This window comes from Myodes glareolus, chromosome 2 (assembly GCF_982192425.1).
Source record: "Myodes glareolus chromosome 2, mMyoGla1.1, whole genome shotgun sequence".
Classification (NCBI taxonomy): Eukaryota; Metazoa; Chordata; class Mammalia; order Rodentia; family Cricetidae; genus Myodes; species Myodes glareolus.
The window spans coordinates 18,208,076-18,230,775 of NC_142027.1; positions in this window are offsets into that span (position 1 = coordinate 18,208,076).

Genomic DNA, 22,700 nt, shown 5'->3' on the forward strand with positions numbered 1-22,700 from the left:
ATACCCCTTTAAAACATAATTGGTGTGGGATTGATTCGCCATTATCTGGCGCCCGAACATGTGGATTTTTTCCCCATCGTGGCGTGGGCCAAGCAACCAGAGCCGCACACTGCTACTGGCTCCCAACTGGCCCCGACCTCGGACAAATAGGGGAGGGAACTTTTTGGCTTCTGCTACCCCTATCTAGCACTGTCTTCCCCGCCGCCTGGCGGAGTCCAGTGCTCGACCTCTGCGGGAGCACACGTTCTTTGAATTTAACCTCTGGATTTGAGTGTATATATTCTAGAGTTTACTTCCTGGATTGAAACCATTGCCACATGGATTCAGGTACGCCCCCACCACCTACTGGCAGACAACAGTCATTACAGGTAAGATTTTTATTTTCGGTTGAAAATAAATAAATACTTTTTGTCCTACTGACAGTGTCCTTTGCTTTACAGAAGCTTCCCAGTTTCAGTAGATCCCATTTATTCATTGTTTCTCTTATTGTCTGTGCTGCTGGGGTCCTACTTAGGAAGAGGCCTCCTGTGCCTAAATCTTGTAGACTACTTCCCACTTTCTCTTCTATCAGGTTCAAAGTGGACGGATTAATGTTGATGTCTTTAATCCATTTGGACTTGATTTTTGTGCATGGTGATAGATATGGATCTACTTTCATTTTTTTACAGATTGACATCCAGTTATGCCAGCACCATTTGTTAAAGATGCTTTCCTTCTTCCATTGTATACCTTTAGCTCCCTTGTCGAAAATTAGGTGTTCATAAGTTTGTGGGTTAATATCTGGGTCTTCTATTCGATTCCATAGGTCGACTTCTCTGTTCTTATGCCAATACCAAGCTGTTTTCAATACTGTAGCTCTATAATAGAGTTTGAAGTCAGGGATGGTAATGCCTCCAGAAGTTCTTTTATTGTATAAGATTGTTTTGGCTATCCTGGGTTTTTTGTTTTGCCATATAAACTTGATTATTGTTCTCTCAAGGTCTGTGAAGAAGTTTGATGGGATTTTGATGGGGATTGCATTGAATCTGTAGATTGCTTTTGGTAGAATTGCCATTTTTACTATGTTGATTCTCCCAATCCAAGAGCAGGGGAGGTCTTTCCATTTTCTGGTATCCTCCTCAATTTCTTTCTTCAAAGACTTAAAGTTTTTGTCAAATAGGTCTTTCACTTCCTTGGTTAGAGTAACCCCAAGATATTTTATGCTATTTGTGGCTATCATGAAAGGTGATGCTTCTCTGATTTCCCTCTCTGCTTCTTTATCCTTTGTGTGTAGGAGGGCCACTGATTTTTTGGAGTTGATCTTGTATCCTGCCACGTTACTAAAGGTGTTTATCAGCTGTAGGAGTTCTTTGGTAGAGTTTTTGGGGTCGCTTATGTACACTATCATATCGTCAGCAAATAACGAAAGTTTAACTTCATCCTTTCCAATTCGAATCCCCGTGATCCCCTTATGTTGTCTTATTGCTATTGCTAGAACTTCAAGCCCTATATTGAAGAGGTATGGAGAGAGTGGACAGCCTTGTCGCTTTCCTGATTTTAGTGGAAAGGCTTTGAGTTTCTCTCCATTCAGTTTGATGTTAGCTGTCGGCTTGGTGTATATTGCTTTTATTATATTTAGGTATGATCCTTGTATCCCCAGTCTCTCCAACACCTTTATCATAAATGGGTGTTGAATTTTGTCAAATGCTTTTTCAGCATCTAGTGAGATGATCATATGGTTTTTTTCTTTCAGTTTATTTATATGATGGATTACATTGATAGATTTGCGTATGTTGAACCAGCCCTGCATCTCTGGAATGAAGCCCACTTGATCATAATGGATAATTTTTCTAATGTGCTCTTGGATTCGGTTTGCCAGTATTTTATTGAGAATTTTCGCGTCGATGTTCATGAGTGAGATTGGCCTGTAATTCTCTTTCTTGGTTGTGTCTTTGTGTGGTTTTGGTATTAGGGTAACTGTAGCTTCATAAAAGGAGTTAGGCAATGACTCTTCTGTTTCTATATTGTGGAATACGTTAAGGAGTATAGGTATTAGCTCTTCCTGGAAGTTCTGGTAGAATTCTGCACTGAAACCATCTGGTCCTGGGCTTTTTTTGGTAGGGAGATTTTTGATAACAGCTTTTAATTCTTCGCGACTAACAGGTCTATTTAGATTGTTCACCTGTTCTTGGTTAAACTTTGGTATATGGTACTTATCTAAAAAAATGTCCATTTCTTTTACATTTTCCAACTTTGTGGCATATAAACTTTCATAGTAAGATCTAATGATTCTCTGAATTTCCTCTGTGTCTGTGGTTATGTCCCCCTTTTCATTTCTGATCTTATTAATTTGCATGTTCTCTCTCTGCCGTTTGATTAACTTGGATAGGGGTTTGTCAATCTTGTTGATTTTCTCCAAGAACCAGCTTTTTGATTCATTGATTCTTTGGATTGTTTTCTCTATTTCTATTTTGTTGATTTCAGCCCTCAGTTTGATTATTTCCAGTCTTCTAGACCTCCTGGGTGAATCAGCTTCTTTTTTTTTCTAGATCTTTCAAGTGTGCTGTTAAGTCTCCAATGTGTGCTTTCTCCTCTTTCTTTAGGTGGGCACTTAGTGCTATGAACTTTCCTCTTAGCACTGCTTTCATAGTGTCCCATAGGTTTGAGTATGTTGTGTCTTTGTTTTCATTAAATTCAAGGAAGAGTTTAATTTCTTTCTTTATTTCTTCCTTGACCCAGGGGTGATTTAGTAGTTGACTGTTCAGTTTCCATGAGTTTGTTGGCTTCCTGGGGGGAGCATTGTTGTTGAATTCTAATTTTAGTCCATGGTGATCTGACAAGACACAGGTAGTTACTAATATTTTTTTGTATCTGTGGAAGTTTGCTTTGTTACCGAGTATGTGGTCAATTTTCGAGAAGGTTCCATGAGCTGCAGAGAAAAATGTATATTCTTTCCTATTTGGGTGGAGTGTTCTATAGATGTCTGTTAAGTCCATTCGATTCAATACCTCCAATAGGTCTCTCAATTCTTTGTTTCGTTTCTGTCTGATTGACCTGTCCATTGGTGAGAGAGGAGTGTTGAAGTCTCCTACTATTAGTGTGTGTGGTTTGATGACCGCCTTGAGTTCTAGAAGAGTTTCTTTTACATATGTGGGTGCCTTTATATTAGGAGCATAGATATTCAGGATTGAGACTTCCTCCTGATGAATTGTTCCAGTTATGAGTATGAAATGTCCATCTCCATTTCTTCTGATTGATTTTAGTTTGAAGTCGATTTTTGTTAGATATTAGAATGGCCACGCCCGCTTGTTTCTTAGGTCCATTTGCTTGGAAAACCTTTTCCCAACCCTTTACTCTGAGTAAGTGCCTGTCTTTGTGGTTGAGGTGTGTTTCTTGTAAACAGCAGAATGTTGGATCCTGTTTTTGTATCCAATCTCTAAGTCTGTGCCTCTTTATAGGTGAATTGAGTCCATTGATATTAAGTGATATTAATGACCAGTGGTTGTTGACTCCGGTCATTTTTTTTTTTTTAGGTAGTAGAGTGTATGTGTTTTTTTTTTTTCTTTGATTTGTGCTTGTGAATGGTCGCTAGATGTTCGAGTTATTGTAGGTCGTGTTGGGAATGTTGGATTCCTTTGTTAGTGATTTTCCTTCTAATATTCTCTGTAAGGCTGGATTAGTAGCTACGTATTGTTTAAATTTATTTTTATCCTGGAATATTTTGTTTTCTCCGTTGATAGTGAACAATAGCTTGGCTGGGTATTTAGTCTGGGGTTGCATCCATGGTCTCTTAGTTTCTGCAGTACCTCTATCCAGGATCTTCTGGCTTTCATGGTTTCCATAGAGAAATCCGGTGTAAGCCTGATAGGTTTACCTTTATAAGTTACTTGACCTTTTTCCTTTGCAGCTCTTAAAATTTTTTCTTTAATATTTATGTTTTGTGTTTTGATTATTATATGGCACAGGGATGTTTTTTTCTGATCCAATCTATTCGGTGTTCTGTATGCTTCTTGAACCTTCATAGGAATATCGTTCTTTAGGTTGGGAAAGTTTTCTTCTATAATTTTGTTGAATATATTTTCTGGGCCTTTGATCTGCAGTTCTTCTCCTTCTTCAATCCCTATTATTCTTAGATTTGGTTTTTTTATTGTGTCCCAGATTTCCTGAATGTTTTGTGAAGAGAATTTGTTGGATTTGCCGTTTTCTCTGACCAGAGCATTTATTTTCTCTATGGTATTTTCAGAATCTGAGATTCGTTCTTCTATCTCTTGTATTCTATTGGTTATGCTTGATTCTGTAGTCTCCGCTCGTTTACCTAGGTTTTCCATATCCAGCCGGTTCTCGTTTTGTGTTTTCTTCATTGCCTCCATTTTAGTTTTCAATTCTTGAACTGTTTCCTGTACTTGTTTGATTGTTTTTTCTTGGTTTCTCAGGGTATCACTCACGGATTTACTTATTTCTTCAAACTTTTTGTTATATTTCTCATCCATTTCTATACTCATTTCTTTAAACTTTTTGTTATACTTCTCGACCAGTTCCTTAAGGGAGTTATTCATATCCTGTTTAAGGGACTCTATTGCTTTCATAATGGCACTTTTTTCCACTTCATCTGGGTTAGAGTGTTCAAATCCTTCTGTTGTAGGGTCGTTGGGATCTGATATTTTCATGTTGTTTTTCAGATTGTTGGAGGAGGTCTTGCCTTGGCTTCTGCCCATCTCTTCTATCAAATGCTCTCTATTGGAACTTCTGGTATCGGGTCAGGTTCCCGTCTTGGGCAGGGAGTTCACTGATAGAATGCCTACCTTTCCCCAGGCAGGGTATTGAAGCACAGGCACTCCCTCTTTCCGGGATGCCCCTACAGAGCAGGCCCAGTGTGCAAGGCAGCTGAACTGGGGAAATTTTATGGCCTCAGTGGGAGGGGAGAAATATAGAAATTTGTACCTGGATGGAAGCTGGGATGGCTGGCGGGAGAGCCTAGCAGGGTGGAGACAGAACTGCAGGCTGACCTGGGAGTCTATGTGGTCGGGGAAAGTCCTAGCTCCTCCTCGCCGGGCCCCTGCCGCGTGCCCGCATCAACTCACCACTCCGAAGGCCCTCTGGATGGAAGCTGGGATGGCTGGCGGGGAAGCTAGCAGGGTGGAGCCAGCAGAGCAGGCTGACCTGGGAGTCTATGAGGTCGGGGAGAGTCCTAGCTCCCCCTCGCCGGGCCCCTGCCTCTCCGTTTTCTTTAATTGGGCACTTAGTGCTATGAACTTTCCTCTTAGCACTGCTTTCATAGTGTCCCATAGGTGTGAGTATGTTGTGTCTTTATTTTCATTAAATTCAAGGAAGACTTTAATTTCTTTCTTTATTTCTTCCTTGACCCAGGGGTAATTTAGTAGTTGACTATTCAACTTCCATGAGTTTGTTGGTTTCCTGGGGGTAGCACTGTTGTTGAATTCTAACTTTAATCCATGGTGATCTGACGAGACACAGGTGGTTACTAATATTTTTTTGTATCTGTGGAAGTTTGCTTTGTTACCCAGTATGTGGTCAATTTTCGAGAAGGTTCCATGAGCTGCAGAGAAGAAGGTATATTCTTTCCTATTTGGGTGAAATGGTCTATAGATATCTGTTAAGTCCATTTGATTCAATACCTCCAATAATTCTCTTAATTCTCTGTTAGGTTTCTGTCTGATTGACCTGTCCATTGGTGAGAGAGGAGTGTTTAAGTCGCCTACTATTAGTGTCTGTGGATTGATAACTGCCTTGAGTTCTAGAAGTGTTTCTTTTACATAAGTAGGAGGCTTTATATTAGGGGCATAGATATTCAGGATTGAGACTTCCTCCTGATGAATTGTTCCTGTTATGAGTATAAAATGTCCATCTCCATCTCTTCTGATTGATTTTAGTTTGAAGTCAATTTTGTTGGAAATTAGAATGGCCACACCTGCTTGTTTCTTAGGTCCGTTTGCTTGAAAAACCTTTTCCCAACCCTTTACTCTGAGTAGATGTCTGTCTTTGTGGTTGAGGTGTGTTTCTTGTAAACAGCAGAATGTTGGATCCTGTTTTTTTTTATCCAATCTCAGTCTGTGCCTTTTTATAGGTGAATTGAGTCCATTAATATTAAGTGATATAATGACCAGTGGTTGTTGACTCTGATTATTATTATTTTTTATTTGTTTGTTTAATAGAGTTTGTATGTGTCCCTTCTTTGAGTTAAGCTCATGAATGGTCGCTAGATGTCTGAGTTATTATAGGCAGTGTTGGCAATGTTGGATTCCTTGGGTTGTGATTTTCCTTCTATTACTTTCTGTAAGGCTGGGTTTGTGGCTACGAATTGTTTAAATTTGTTCTTATCCTGGAATATTTTGTTTTCTCCATTGATAGAGAATGATAGCTTGACTGGGTATAGTTGTCTGGGTTTGCATCCATGGTCTCTTAGTTTCTGCAGTACCTCTATCCAGGACCTTCTGGCTTTCATTATTTCCATAGAGAAGTCCGATGTAAGTATGGCCGGCCCTCATTTTGTGTTTTCTTCATTGCCTTCTTTTTAGTTTTCAATTCTTGAACTGTTTCCATTACCTATTTGGTTTTCTGTTTGTTTGTTTGTTTGTTTTTTTGGTTTCCCAGGGTGTCATTTACGGATTTACTCATTTCTTCAAACTTTTTGTTATTCTTCTCTTCTATTTCTTTAAGGGAGTTATTCATACCCTGTTTAAGGGACTCTATTACTTTCATAATGACACTTTTTCCCACTTCTTCAGGAATAGGGTGTTCAAGTCCTTCTGTTGTAAGATTGCTGGGATCTGGTGCTTTCATGTTGTTTTTCAGATTGTTGGAGGAGTTCTTGCCTAGGCACCTGCCCATCTCTTCCTTCAGATGCTATCCAATGGATCTTCTGGTACAGGGTCAGGTTCCCTTGTTGGCCAGGGACTTTGCCCTCTGATAGATCTTCTGCTACAGGTTCAGTGTCCCTTACTGGCCAGGAATCTTCCTGACTGAAGGCCTACTTTACTGAAGGCAGGCTATTAAAACAAAGGAACTCCCTCCTGCCCGGTTGCACTCTCCACCCCGTCTTGGTTCCCACACAGGCTGGGATGGGGGATTTTATGGCCCCAAGGAAGGGAGGGAGGAAGTGAAGGGGTTCCTGGGTGAAAGCTGGTATTGGATAGGAGGAGAGAGGGCTTAGCAGGTGGAAGCAGTCCCTGCAGAATGACCAGGGAGATAAGGGTGACAGGGAAAGTCTGTGTTCCCTTGCTGGGCTTCTGCTGCAGGTAAGGAGCACACTTACCCCTCCGCTGGATCTTCTACTACAGGATCAGTGCCCCTTGCTGGCCAGAAATCTCCCTAACTGAAGATCTACCTTGCTGCAGGCAGGCTATTAAAACAAAGGTACTCCCTCCTGCCTGATTGCACTTACCACCCTGTCCTGGCACCCACTCAGGCTGGAATAGGGGATTTTATGGCCCCGAGGAAGGGAGGGAGGAAGGGAAGTCAATTACATTATATTTTACCCTCTCTCTTTTTCTCCCCCCAACACTGCCTAGTTATGGCCTTTACTCTTTCTCTCTCTCTCTCTCTCTCTCTCTCTCTCTCTCTCTCTCTCTCAAAATCTTGACCTCTTTTTAATTGTTGTTGCACACACATTTTGCATGTGTGTGTGTGTGTGTTCCTAAGAATATAAATAAATGTGCTCAGTTCATATAATGTTTCTTGTACGTGCCACGTTCTTTTAAGAGAAAGAGACAGAATCAACATGGAATCTCAGGATCTTTTATTATATAAACTCATGAAATGTCATAAAAGTTTGAGAAAATTAAGAAGCAGGATAAAATACAGAATTATATTCCTTTCAATTATTTTCTTTTCTTTTCTTTCAGTATATTCTTCAATGATTTAATCTCTAACCATATTCACATGGTACTATACCACATTTATTTGCCAAATTAACTTGCTTTTTAGATGTCTTTAGATTTAAGGAAAAATTCAGTATTCTGCTGACTGTAGCCAAATGTTATTCTCATAAATCAGTGAAGAACATTTATAAATCACAAGAAAGATATTACCTGTAATTTATACAGCTGCTAAAATTATATCATTAGTGGCAGTGTAAGCACAGCACTAAAGTTAAGTTGCTTATTGCAATGAGAGGATTTTTTTTTAGTAAAATATTTTTAGAAAATCCTACACTGGCATTTAGAGTGTTGCAAGCTTGATTGAACTGGGGACAATGCTAATAACTCATTAATAATTGTCAAGAAATAATCTGTTTTGTAAGGTTGTTTTTGATCTTTTTACTGTTGTTTAATCATTTCACCTCTTAATCATTTACGTCCCCATTCTTTTTGCTTATATTATCCTTTTTTTGCTTCCAAAGCCATTCTTCTCCACAATGAATGAAACCTCCAACTTTCAATCCATCATGTTCTGTTTGCTTTCCTGCATTTAGTCAGCATTTTCAGCCTGATCTAATATGGGAGATTATTTACTTTAACAAGAGTAATTTTTCAGTGGTAACACACCTGAGAAAGAAGATATTTCCTCCCAAGCAACCATTGATTGTCAAAAAATCCTCTGGAAAGTTTAGGGCCCCTCTCATACCTCCTCATCCAACATTAAAAGCTGAATTATCCATTTTTATGTCTTGTCTGAAGAGAAACAAAATAGTCTATCTTTACCCTGATCCTGTGAGTGCCATTGAAATTGATATCAGTCATCTTATTTTGTGAGAGAAAAAAGTAAGTTAGACTTAGTTTGGAAAACGTTTTCATTCTAAAAAAAAATATGCTGCATTTTTGTTCAGAAGATATTTATTTACATTCATATAAGGATATATTAAGTTATAGTTGGTTGTTTTATCTGGAAGTAAGTACAATACATGTGTACTATTTTTTGACACAAGGAAAAGGTATCAGATGCCCCAGAGGTAGGATTACAGGTGATCATGATATATGATATGGGGCTGAACCCAGATCCTCGAGCGGAAAGTGCTTAACTACTTAGCTTTCTCTCTATTTCTTTATTTGGGAGGAGGATTGGACAGTATTTTTCTGGGTAACTTTGATGAACTAGTTCTTGTAGACCAGGCTGGCCTCCAATGCACAAAGATATGGCTGCCTCAGCTTCCCAAGTGCTGGGATTAAAGGTGTGTGTCACCACTGCCCAGCTTCTAGCTCTTATTTATATTTTAGTTTTGTCACTTATAAACTACTGTTATATTTTATCAATTAACTTAATATTAAAATAAAGCTTCATGTTTATTAAAATATAACAATTAAATGATATACATACTAATTTGGTTGTAGTATGTTCAAAACATAGTATTTTAATCTCTTATTGTCTTAATATAAATGGAAAAAAACTTTTATATATGGTGCGGAATAAAACTTTTAATCATTATTCTATTTACCTCAAGGTTAAAAATCAAAACAATTTGAATTTAGGAGATTAAAATATTAAAATTGTCATCTTTATGATTTTGTAGATTATTAATCTGAGTCTTATGTATTGATATCTTATGTGTTTGGGAGATAATCCACTGTCTTCCTTCTGTAACTTCCTATGATACTTTTGACACTTGATATTTTTCACCTCAAGATACATGACTCCATCTCTAGATTATCATATAAGGATTAACTCTGAGTTCTAGTGGCTGCATGACACCACATTATATCAACAATAGTACAGGCCACATTATATAACAATGTACAGTAATAATATCATTGCACCTATAAAAATAATGTCTTCAAATAAGGTCATCTTCACAGACAATGAGAAGCACTTTGTTAGTAAGATGGTTTGAAATTCAAGCTATGAAACTTTTAATTCAATGAACCATATGACAAGGGAAGTCTACTCATCATTTATCACAAATATGCATGCTTGGTTCTTTGATTTTTAAACAGGTAATTCTTCAGATTTACAAAAGATATTTATCTTTGTTTTATGTAATATACTGTTGCTAACTGATTCATATTTGTAACACTACTGTGATTATGAAGCAAACATTTTAAAATGACTACAAGATGAGTTTCATATTAAGTTTTAAAGTACAGAGGGTGTATTAACATTTTGAAACTAAAAGTTTGGCTGTTTATTTTCTTCAGTATTTTATGGGAAGAAAACATAACATTCTTTCCTGCTTTTATACATTGTGTCTTTTAAAACAGCAGTGAAGTGAACCATTGAAAAAGTAAAACACTCCACTGAACTGAAAAACAAACTCTGATTGGGAAAGTAATGCCTCAGGAGAAAGCAGGTTTTACAGTCTCTGTTTTCATGTCTCCTTCTGTCATTGATGGATGATAAATATAGCTAAGGCAGCTAAATTTTAAACAAAAGGGTACAGTGACTTATATGTAATTACTTGTTAGCTTGCATATGAACTCTAGTTTTAAAGAATTCACCAAAATGCAGACAAAATGTCAAGTATCAGTACACTAAGGAAAATAAATCCATTAAATCCATCATTCTGTTTATTTCCCCATGGCAAATTAGACATACTTCACAAGCTTTCAATATACTTTAAAAATGAAAAAAAATAAATATTTTTGAGTTTCTTTTTTCTAAATTAACTAAGTGAAATCTAATTTTATAATAAAAAAGGGTTTAAGAATGTATATTAAAAGTATTTTAGCTATTTTGCTGTGTCATGCTAACAGTAGGTGTGTATATATACAACTTACACAGTGTAATTTGTAAAGTAATTAAAGTCCTTTCAGGATGTGATGTCTACAAAGCATGTGGAAAGAGATATTTATATTTAAAAATGACTAATATTGTTTTAAAATGAGCCCATGAATAACTGTGTCGCTTACTCTAAACTTGAAATCAATATAAGGATTAGAATAATTTAAAAGGAAATTTAAAAGTCAAAGAGGACAGGAGTTGGAATGAATATTAATAAAGCAAATGGAATGGACATGCCTGGAAAGATAAATGTGAGAAAGGTATGAACAATGTTAGTTCATTGGCCAAGGACAATCAATTAAATGAGTAAACTTCTAAATCAGAAGATCCCGGTAGAAAAGATGAAGGCAAAAGATTAAAACAAATGAACATGATGGAAGAAGGAGAGTAACCAGGACCAAGAGTATAGCATTAATTTATGTTGAAAGAATGATTTAGATCTCTGATTTTATCATTGAAAATTCAAACTAGGAATATTTATGATTTTTTTGTATTACCTATATGGTCAATTTTGTTTTCTGAAATTAAATTATGTTTCATGGGACAATAAACAAAAATCAAAATCTATTGAAAATTTTAAATTGATCCCTAGAGATTATTGGTGGTAGACTATATCACCAGAGTAGATACAGAGGTTTGTAACAGCATTTTATGGATATGCTAGCTATCATATTCTGATAAAATGCATGCACATGTGCTGAAAGAAAAAATAGTATATGTTATTTTCAGGTTATATGTATGAAGGAAAAATAAAGAAAAAGAAGGTACTGAGAGGAAGAAATTGTAGAAGTGAGGGAGAAAAGGAGAAAATAATTATAGTTACCTTTCTTTCCATGCTAAAATATTAGAACTGCTTACAACACACATTTCTAAATAATATCAGTTGAGAAAGGGAAAAGAAAGTATATAAAAATATTTATAACATATACAGTATTTTATCATTGGTACTACAAAAAGGTCAGTAACATATGCAAATAATTACAGGAAATCAATTTTTATAAGAGAATACACACTTACATTCCCTCAAATTCTCCTCCCTTTCCCTTACTCCCTAAACCCCCTTTCCACCCTCCCTTGTCTCCCCACCACCATGCTCCCAATTTTGTCATGAAACCTTGTATATTTCCTCTTCTAAGGAGGATATGTATATATATATATATATATATATATATATATATATATATATAGTAACCAAGATCCATAAAGATGACCATGGAATGCACTCACTCTTAAGTAGACACTAGTTGTGAAGAAAATGATAATGGGCTTGTAGTACATCACCATAAAGAAGCTAAGTAACAAGGTAAACCAAAAGAGAAACAAGCAAGGGCTGAGTTTCTGGAATCCTGAGAAATTAAAAAAAATTCTCAGTGATTAAAGTAATTTTTCCTTGAAACATTATTCAAGTAATATCCCTAGATAAAGTGTGAATAAATATGAACTTACAGCTACACATTCCTGAAAACTATATGCAAACAAGTAAACCTGATTGGAAATAAATAAACAACAGAATCAGATTTGTTTTTGAAAGTAATGAATTTTAAACAAAAACAAGCCAAAATAAAGAAAACATGACAAGTATAAGTAAAAGAAATAGAAGTTTCTAAATTTTAATATATATATTATACACATGGCAAAATAAATTTCCATTTTTAATTATGTCATAGAATATTATAAAAATAATTTTTGATAAAAAAGAAACCCCAAATAATAAAATTTCCAAAGTGTTGTCTTCCTAAATATACATCTAGTCAATCCATTAAAATACTATAGATAGAGTGGACTGAGTTATCAAACTATTGACCAAATTATTCAGGGTTTGGTGGTCTTATGTAATATAACTAAATGAAGCAGGGTTTACATCTGTCATATGAGCTAGTAACTGGAGCAAGCCATACAGTTCATAAAGTCTTCATGACCAAGACGATAGTCTTTAATTCACAAAATAAAAGATTATGCAACTTAAGTCAGAGTATACAATTTGCTTTTAACCATATACTGGGAAAAGAAAGTAGCTTTAAAGAAGACATCTATTGCCTAAAGGGAAATAAAACTGAGAAATTATATAAAGTAATGTGAGAATAATGTCCTTGATAATCTAAATTTTCATGATTTAATTGTTGTATTACATCCTCAAGATCATAGTTTATGACGACTAAAATTTCACAAATTATTTTAAGGTAATCTCACAGTTTTAATTATGTGATAAAGTAGAATTAATAAAAATGTTATTTTGAAAACTAGTTTTGTCTAGATTTAACAGTCTGATAATGTAAAAAAAAATCAATGACATGAAGTCCTTAAGGAATTTTAGATTTGAGATGTACCATAATTGATAATTAATTCTCAGACACTCTTAGAAATGATGCCAGAATGTTTTACAATGTGCTTTTAGTGTCATATGAGATATGAGGTTAAAAAAGAGGAGAGATAGATAGATAGATAGATAGATAGATAGATAGATAGATGAAGGAGAGAGTCACTTGTTGGTTCCCGGCCACTTAGCCCTGAAATAATTACACAGAAACTTTATTAATTAAATCCCTACTTGACCCATTAGCTCTAGATTCTTATTGGCTAACTGTTACATATTAATTTAACCTATTTCTATTAAGTTGTGTATGGTCATGTGGCTGTGACTTATCAGATAATGTTCTGGCATCTGTCTCCAGTGGGGATACATGGCATCTCTCTGACTCTACCCTTCTTTCTCTCAACATTCAGTTTAGGTTTCCCAGCCTACCTCTATTGTACCCTATCATGTGACATGAGGGCCGGCTTGTTGGGGTTTCTGTCTGTCTGGATTTCTGTCCTGCTTGGTACTCCACAGCTGGCAAGTCCCAAAGAAAATCATACAGAGTCTACATTAGGTTATAAACTGATTGGCCCATTAGCTCTGTCTTTTTATTAACTTATTCTTACATCTTGCGGTAACCCATAATTCTTGTCTGTGTTAGCCATGTGGCTCTGTACCTTTTCAGCTGTCAGCTCACATGTTGCTTCTTCGGTGATCTGGGAAGGAGTGGTGGAGGGAGCATCCTGCTTCACAGAATTCTTTTGTTCTCATTGCATCACCTCTACACCCTGTCTGGTATTCCCGCCTATACTTCCTGCCTGGCCAATCAGCATTTATATAAAATATAATTGACAGATTACAGACAATTCTCCTGCACCACTATCAGGCCAAGCCAGTTTTCTTTATTCATTAATGGTAATCACAGCATGCAGAGCAGAATCTCACATCCCCTCGCCTTTTCTGTTTAAATAAAAAAGGAAAGTTTTAGCTTTAACACAGTAAAATTACATAAGACAATTATCAAGCAAGAATTACAGTTATATCTATTTTATCTTTTATTATAACTATGGAAAAATATTATTCCTATCTATTCTTTAACTTCATTAAAGATTCCAGAAGGATATATTACCTAAGTAAACAGGAAGTTGTAAGCAACTTCCAAAACTCTAGAATTGACAGAGACATTTCTCTACCTAGACAGTCACCCAAATTTCTTATGTATTGTTGGGGCATCCATCTTCAACCAAAAGGCCTGTAGTATCCAGCAGAATATTCCATGTAGCAGGGAATTTCAAAGACAGTTCTCCTTATATTAGCAGTTGTCAGTCTCTTTGTTCTGTTTTCTCTGTGTTCTGGAGAATGTCTGGGAAACTCTTTCATGAAGCAGGATCCCTGAAGAATTATTTCACCTTTCGGCACATTCCACAATCATTTTTCTGTATGTCCTGCATGTCCAATTCATCAAGCAGTCCAGGTAAGAGGAGTTTCTTGCCCATATGGCTAAGGAACTTCTAAAAGAGACTCTTCAGTGCCCATCTTCCTCTTGAAATAATTTGGTATTTCCAGGAATACATGTGTCTCACTGTCATGAAAAGTTCTAAATTTTTAACTCTTTAAATGACATATTTTGTAGTCTTTTAAAGAATTGAAGAATCCTTATTCATCTGAAATACTTCTTGGTATATCTAGAAAATCTAGTGAACATGACTAAAAACTTGACTACTTTAGATGACTTTTAATTTACTTATATTTATTAATTATACATTACATTATTAAATGAGGGGCACATTCACAGTACCTTAAGAGCAGTAATATATATATAATATATAAATATATTATATATATATGAATTATATATAATATAATATATTAAATAATATATGATATAATGTATTATATATGTTATAATAAATATAAATATATATTTATTATATATAATAAAAATTGACATTAAATTTGTATCAATAAACCAAGTTCCATTTCAATGTAAATCTCTATAACATATTCCCATTTATGTGTAAAAGAACATTTATAAGCAATATTGGGGATATGGGCTGGGCATAGATATTCTCCAAGCTCATTCCTGTTGTTTAATGTGCAAAGTAATTTTTTGAGGGGTGTTCAAGTCAACCTTTCTGGAGTTCTTGGTCCACTAAATCATATTAGTCTGGAAGCAATTCACAGAGTCTCATATTCTTTGGAAACAAAAGAAGAACCTCTTTTTCAAAGCAACATATTCTAAGACCTAAATTTTGAAGACAAGATACAATTAAAGGATATATGATGGTTCATCTTAGCAATTCCCAGAATCCAATGTCTCTCTAGTCAAAAAAATTCAAAGAGCTTTTTTGTCTCCTGAGTCCTGGGAAGACCAGCTAGCCCTGTTGCCCTGCGGAGCAGTTCTTCCCAGAGAGGTGAGTGGGTGCTCACAGGGGCAGCCTGCCTGCCCACGAAGAGAGCACAGCCCCCCCCCAGCTTCTGCAGCAGGGTCTTCGGTGTTCCAAGGGACCCCTCCCCTCCCCCCACTGCTGCGGGCCCTTTGTCTCCTGAGTCCTGGGAAGACCAGCTAGCCCTGTTGCCCTGCTGAGCAGTTCTTCCCAGAGAGGTGAGTGGGTGCTCACCGGGGCAGGCAGGCAGGCTTGCCTGCCCACGAAGAGAGCACAGCCCCCCCCCAGCTTCTGCAGCAGGGTCTTCGGTGTTCCAAGGGACCCCTCCCCTCCCCCCACTGCTGCGGGCCCTTTGTCTCCTGAGTCCTGGGAAGACCAGCTAGCCCTGTTTCCCTGCTGAGCAGTTCTTCCCAGAGAGGTGAGTGGGTGCTCACAGGGGCAGGCAGGCAGGCTTGCCTGCCCACGAAGAGAGCATAGCCCCCCCCCCAGCTTCTGCAGCAGGGTCTTCGGTGTTCCAAGGGACCCCTCCCCTCCCCCCACTGCTGCGGGCCCTTTGTCTCCTGAGTCCTGGGAAGACCAGCTAGCCCTGTTGCCCTGCTGAGCAGTTCTTCCCAGAGAGGTGAGTGGGTGCTCACAGGGGCAGCCTGCCTGCCCACTAAGAGAGCACAGCCCCCCCCCAGCTTCTGCAGCAGGGTCTTCGGTGTCCCAAGGGACCCCTCCCCTCCCCCCACTGCTGCGGGCCCTTTGTCTCCTGAGTCCTGGGAAGACCAGCTAGCCCTGTTGCCCTGCTGAGCAGTTCTTCCCAGAGAGGTGAGTGGGCGCTAGCCTGGGCAGCCTGCCTGCCTGTCCGGGAAGGGAGCACAGACCTTCTCCCCTCAGCTTCTGCGGCAGTGTCTTCGGTGTTCCAAGGGACCCCTCCCCTCCCCCCACTGCTGCGGGCCCTTTGTCTCCTGGGTCCTGGGAAGACCAGCTAGCCCTGTTGCCCTGCTGAGGAGTTCTTCCCAGAGAGGGCTGAGGAGCTCTATCCAGAGAGTGCTGTGAAGTCCTACCCAGAGAGTGCTGAGGAGTTCTATCCAGAAAGTGCTGAGGAGTTTCATCCAGAGTGGGGAAGATGGGCAGGCGCCAATGCAAGAATTCCTCCAACAACCTGAAAGGCAACATGACATCGCCAGAATCCAGGGAGCTCGAAACTAGAAGAATTGAACACCCTACTCCAGAAGAAATAGAAGAAATCGACTCTAAGCGCTTCTTTATGAAAATAATAGAGGAACTTAAACAGGAGGTGAAAATCTGCCGTAAAGAAATGGAAGATAAGTATAACAAAAAAATTGAGGAAATGAGTAAAGAAATGGAAGAGAAATATACCAAAAAGTTTGAAGAAATGAGTAAATCCGTAAATGAAATTCTGGGAAACCAAGAAAAAACAATCAAACAGGTAATAGAAACAGTTCAAGATTTGAAAACTGAAATGGAGTCAATGAAGAAATCACAAACCGAGGGCCAGCTGGCTATGGAAAATCTGGGTAAACGAACAGAGACTTCAGAAACAAGCTTAACCAATAGAATACAAGAGATAGAAGAAAGAATCTGAGACTCTGAGGACACCAAAGAGAAATTAAACACTCTGTCCAAAGAAAACAGCAAATCCAACAAATTCTCATCACAAAACATTCAGGAACTGTGGGACACAATAAAAAAAACCAAATCTAAGAATAATAGGAGTAGAAGAAGGAAAAGAATTGCATTTCAAAGGTCCAGAAAATATACTCAACAAAATTATAGAAGAAAACTTTCCCATCCTAAAGAATGATATTCCTATGAAGGTTCAAGAAGCATACAGAACACTGAATAGACTGGATCAGAAAAAAACATCCCCTCATCATATAATAATCAAAACACAAAGCATTCAGACTAAAGAAAGGATATTGAGAGCTGCAAAGGAAAAAGGTCAAGTAACTTATAAAGGTAAACCTATCAGACTTACACCAGACTTCTCGATGGAAACCATGAAAGCCAGAAGGTCCTGGATAGAGGTACTGCAGAAACTAAGAGACAATGGATGCAAACCCAGACTACTTTACCCAGCCAAGATATTGTTCACTATCAACGGAGAAAACAAAATATTCCAGGATAAAAACAAATTTAAACAATACGTAGCTACTAATCCAGCCTTACAGAGAATACTAGAAGGAAAATCACAACCCAAGGAATCCAACATTCCCAACACTGCCTACATTAACTTAGACATCTAGCGACCCTTCACAAGCACAACTCAAAGAAGGAAAACACATACACGCTACTACCCAAAAAAATGACCGGAGTCATCGATCACTGGTCATTAATATCACTTAATATCAATGGTCTCAACTCACCTATAAAGAGGCACAGACTTAGAGATTGGATACGAAAACAGGATCCAACATTCTGCTGTCTACAAGAAACACACCTCAACCACAAAGACAGACACCTACTCAGAGTAAAGGGTTGGGAAAAGGTTTTCCAAGCAAATGGACCTAAGAAACAAGCAGGTGTGGCCATTCTAATATCTAACAAAATCGACTTCAAACTAAAATCAATCAGAAGAGATGGAGATGGACATTTCATACTCATAACAGGAACAATTCATCAGGAAGAAGTCTCAATCTTGAATATCTATGCCCCTAATATAAAGGCACCCACATATGTAAAAGAAACTCTTCTAGAACTCAAGGCAGTCATCAAACCACACACACTAATAGTAGGAGACTTCAACACTCCTCTCTCACCAATGGACAGGTCAATCAGACAGAAACCTAACAGAGAAATAAGAGATTTACTGGAGGTACTGAATCAAATGGACTTAACAGACATCTATAGAACACTCCACCCAAATAGGAAAGAGTATACCTTCTTCTCTGCAGCCCATGGAACCTTCTCGAAAATTGACCACATACTTGGTAACAAAGCAAACTTCCACAGATACAAAAAAATATTAGTGACCACCTGTGTCTTGTCAGATCACCATGGATTAAAATTAGAATTCAACAACAATGGTACCCCCAGGAAGCCAACAAACTCATGGAAGTTGAACAGTCAACTACTAAATCACCCCTGGGTCAAGGAAGAAATAAAGAAAGAAATTAAAATCTTCCTTGAATATAATGAAAACAAAGACACAACGTATTCAAACCTATGGGACACAATGAAAGCAGTGCTAAGAGGAAAGTTCATAGCACTAAGTGCCCATCTAAAGAAAACAGAGAAAGCACACATTGGAGACTTAACAACACACTTGAAAGTTCTAGAAAAAAAAGAAGCTGATTTACCCAGGAGGAGTAGAAGACTGGAAATAATCAAACTGAGGGCTGAAATCAACAAAATAGAAACACAGAAAACAATTCAAAGAATCAATGAAGCAAAAAGCTGGTTCTTGGAGAAAATTAATAAGATTGACAAACCCCTATCCAAACTAATCAAACGGCAGAGAGAGAACTTGCAAATTAATAGGATCAGAAATGAAAAGGGGGACATAATCACAGACACGGAGGAAATTCAGAGAATCATTAGATCCTTCTACGAAAGTTTATATGCCACAAAGTTGGGAAATGTAAAAGAAATGGACATTTTTTTTAGATAAGTACCATATACCAAAGTTGAACCAAGACCAGGTGAACAATCTAAATAGACCTGTTAGTCGTGAAGAACTAGAAGCTGTTATCAAAAATCTCCCTACCAAAAAAAGCCCAGGACCAGATGGTTTCAATGCAGAATTCTTCCAGAACTTTCAGGAAGAGCTAATACCTATACTCCTTAATGTATTCCACAATATAGAAAAAGAAAAGTCACTGCCAAACTCCTTTTATGAAGCTGCAGTCACCCTAATACCAAAACCACACAAAGACACAACCAAGAAAGAGAATTACAGGCCAATCTCACTCATGAACATCGATGCGAAAATTCTCAATAAAATACTGGCAAACCGAATCCAAGAACAAATTAGAAAAATCATCCATTATGATCAAGTAGGCTTCATCCCAGAGATGCAGGGATGGTTCAACATACGCAAATCTATCAATGTAATCCATCATATAAATAAACTGAAAGAAAAAATCATATGATCATTTCATTGGATGCTGAAAAAGCGTTTGACAAAATTCAACACCCATTTATGATAAAGGTGTTGGAGAGACTGGGGATACAAGGATCATACCTAAATATAATAAAAGCAATATACAGCAAGCCGACAGCTAACATCAAATTGAATGGAGAGAAACTCAAAGCCTTTCCACTAAAATCAGGAACACGACAAGGCTGTCCACTCTCTCCATACCTCTTCAATATAGTGCTTGAAGTTCTAGCAATAGCAATAAGACAACATAAGGGGATCAAGGGGATTCGAATTGGAAAGGATGAAGTTAAACTTTCGTTATTTGCTGACGATATGATAGTGTACATAAGCGACCCCAAAAACTCTACCAAAGAACTCCTACAGCTGATAAACACCTTTAGTAACGTGGCAGGATACAACATCAACTCCAAAAAATCAGTGGCACTCCTATACACAAAGGATAAAGAAACGGAGAGGGAAATCAGAGAAACATCACCTTTCACGATAGCCACAAACACCATAAAATATCTTGGGGTCACTCTAACCAAGGATGTGAAAGATCTATTTGACAAGAACTTTAAGCTTTTGAAAAGAGAAATTGAGGAGGATACCAGAAAATGGAAAGACCTCCCCTGCTCTTGGATTGGGAGAATCAACATAGTAAAAATGGCAATTCTACCAAAAGCAATCTACAGATTCAATGCAATCCCCATCAAAATCCCATCAAACTTCTTCACAGACCTTGAGAGAACATTAATCAAGTTTATATGGAAAAACAAAAAACCCAGGATAGCCAAAACAATCTTATACAATAAAAGAACTTCTGGAGGCATTACCATCACTGACTTCAAACTCTATTATAGAGCTACAGTATGGAAAACAGCTTGGTATTGGCATAAGAACAGAGAAGTCGACCTATGGAATCGAATAGAAGACCCAGATATTAACCCACAAACTTATGAACACCTAATTTTCGACAAGGGAGCTAAAGGTATACAATGGAAGAAGGAAAGCATCTTTAACAAATGGTGCTGGCATAACTGGATGTCAATCTGTAAAAAAATGAAAGTAGATCCATATCTATCACCATGCACAAAAATCAAGTCCAAATGGATTAGAGACATCAACATTAATCCGTCCACTTTGAACCTGATAGAAGAGAAAGTGGGAAGTAGTCTACAAGATTTAGGCACAGGAGGCCTCTTCCTAAGTAGGACCCCAGCAGCACAGACAATAAGAGAAACAATGAATAAATGGGATCTACTGAAACTGGGAAGCTTCTGTAAAGCAAAGGACACTGTCAGTAGGACAAAAAGGCTGCCTTCTGACTGGGAGAAGATCTTCACCAACCCCTCATCAGACAAAGGTCTGATCTCCAGAATATACAAAGAACTCAAGAAACTAGACACTAAAACTCTAATTAACCCAATTAAAAAATGGGGTACTGAACTTAACAGAGAATTCACAACAGATGAACTTCGAATGGCCAGAAGACACTTAAGGTCATGCTCAACCTCCTTAGCGATCAGGGAAATGCAAATCAAAACCACTTTGAGATACCATCTTACACCTGTCAGAATAGCTAAAGTTAAAAACACCAATGATAGCCTATGCTGGAGAGGATGTGGAATGAGGGGAACACTCACCCATTGTTGGTGGGAATGCAAACTTGTGCAGCCACTTTGGAAATCAGTGTGGCGGTTTCTCAGGAAACTGGGAGTCAACCTCCCTCAGGACCCAGCAATTCCTCTCTTGGGAATATACCCTAGAGATGCCCAAACATACTACAAAAGTGTTTGTTCAACTATGTTCATAGCAGCACTATTTGTAATAGCCAGAACCTGGAAACAGCCTAGGTGCCCCTCAATAGAAGAATGGTTAAAAAAGGTGTGGAACATATACACATTAGAGTTTTACTCAGCGGTAAAAAATAATGACATCTTGAATTTTGCATGCAAATGGATGGACATAGAAAACGCTTTACTGAGTGAGGTAAGCCAGACCCAAAAAGAGGAACACGGTATGTATTCACTCATAAGTGGATTCTAACCATAATTTAAGGTCTTTGAGCCTATTATTCGTGATCCTAGAGAAGCTAAATAAGAAGACGAACCTGATGAAGATTATTTAGCTATCCGCCAGTAGGTAGGAAATAGTCAAGAGTCCCAGGTAACCTTGGGTGCATGGGGGGTGGGGGGGTGGGAGGGTTGTTGGAAGGGGAGAGGGTTAGAGAGAAGGGAGTAGGGGAGGAATGGAGAAAGCTCGGTTGACCGAGATGGGGGGAAGGGAGGAAGGATGAATGTGGGATCAGGGAAGAATATATTTCAACTAAGGGAGTCATTTTAGAGTTTACAGAAACTTGATTATATATGGGATCCCAGGTCCAAGGAGAGATCCCCAGATTGTTCTCTGGACAGAGGAGGGGGTGCCTGAACCGGCCTTGGCCCGTGACCATACTGATGAATATTTTGCTTATCACCATAGATCCTTCATCTGGCGTTGGATGGCGATACAGATGGAGGCCCGCGTTGGAGCACCGGACTGAGCCCCCCAAGATCCAAATGAGGAGCAGAAGGAGGAAGAAAATGACGAAGGACTGTGAGGGATACTATCACCCACTGATACAAGGGTTCGGATCTAATGAGAGTTTACCAAGGCCAGATGGACCGTGACTGAACGAGCATGTGATCCAACCAGATTCTCTGAATGTGGCCGGATTTTCTGAATGTGGCTGGCCTGCAGTCTTTCTGAGAAGCCATTGACAATGACACTGGGACTGGTTTCTTCTGCATATACTGGATTTTTGGGATCCAGTCTGTTTGGATGCTCACCTTCCTGGACCTGGAGGGAGGGGGGAGGAACTTGGACTTCCCACAGGGCAGGAGACCCTGACTGCCCTTTGGGACAAAGAGGGAGGAGGAGAGGGAGGGGGGGAGTGGGAGGGCATTGGGAGGAGGGGCGTAAATGGAAACTTTTTATAATTTAATAAAATTACTTTCAAAAAAAAATTCAAAGATAACACAATAATATACATAATCCAGACTCTGTGAATTTTCCATCTGTACAGGGCTTGTTTTGCCCCCAAGCCTACATATATTCATCAAACACCTTGACCCATTTAGAGTTTTGTTCCATCTGTATTTGTATTTATTGCATTTCTGTAATTTTTTTACTGACCAGGATGGCTTCTTAAAATACTAAGCACTTCTTAAATACTTAAGCTGTGCCATTACTAGGGTATATACAGTACTTCCAGCTTTCTTCACACAGTCAAACATGG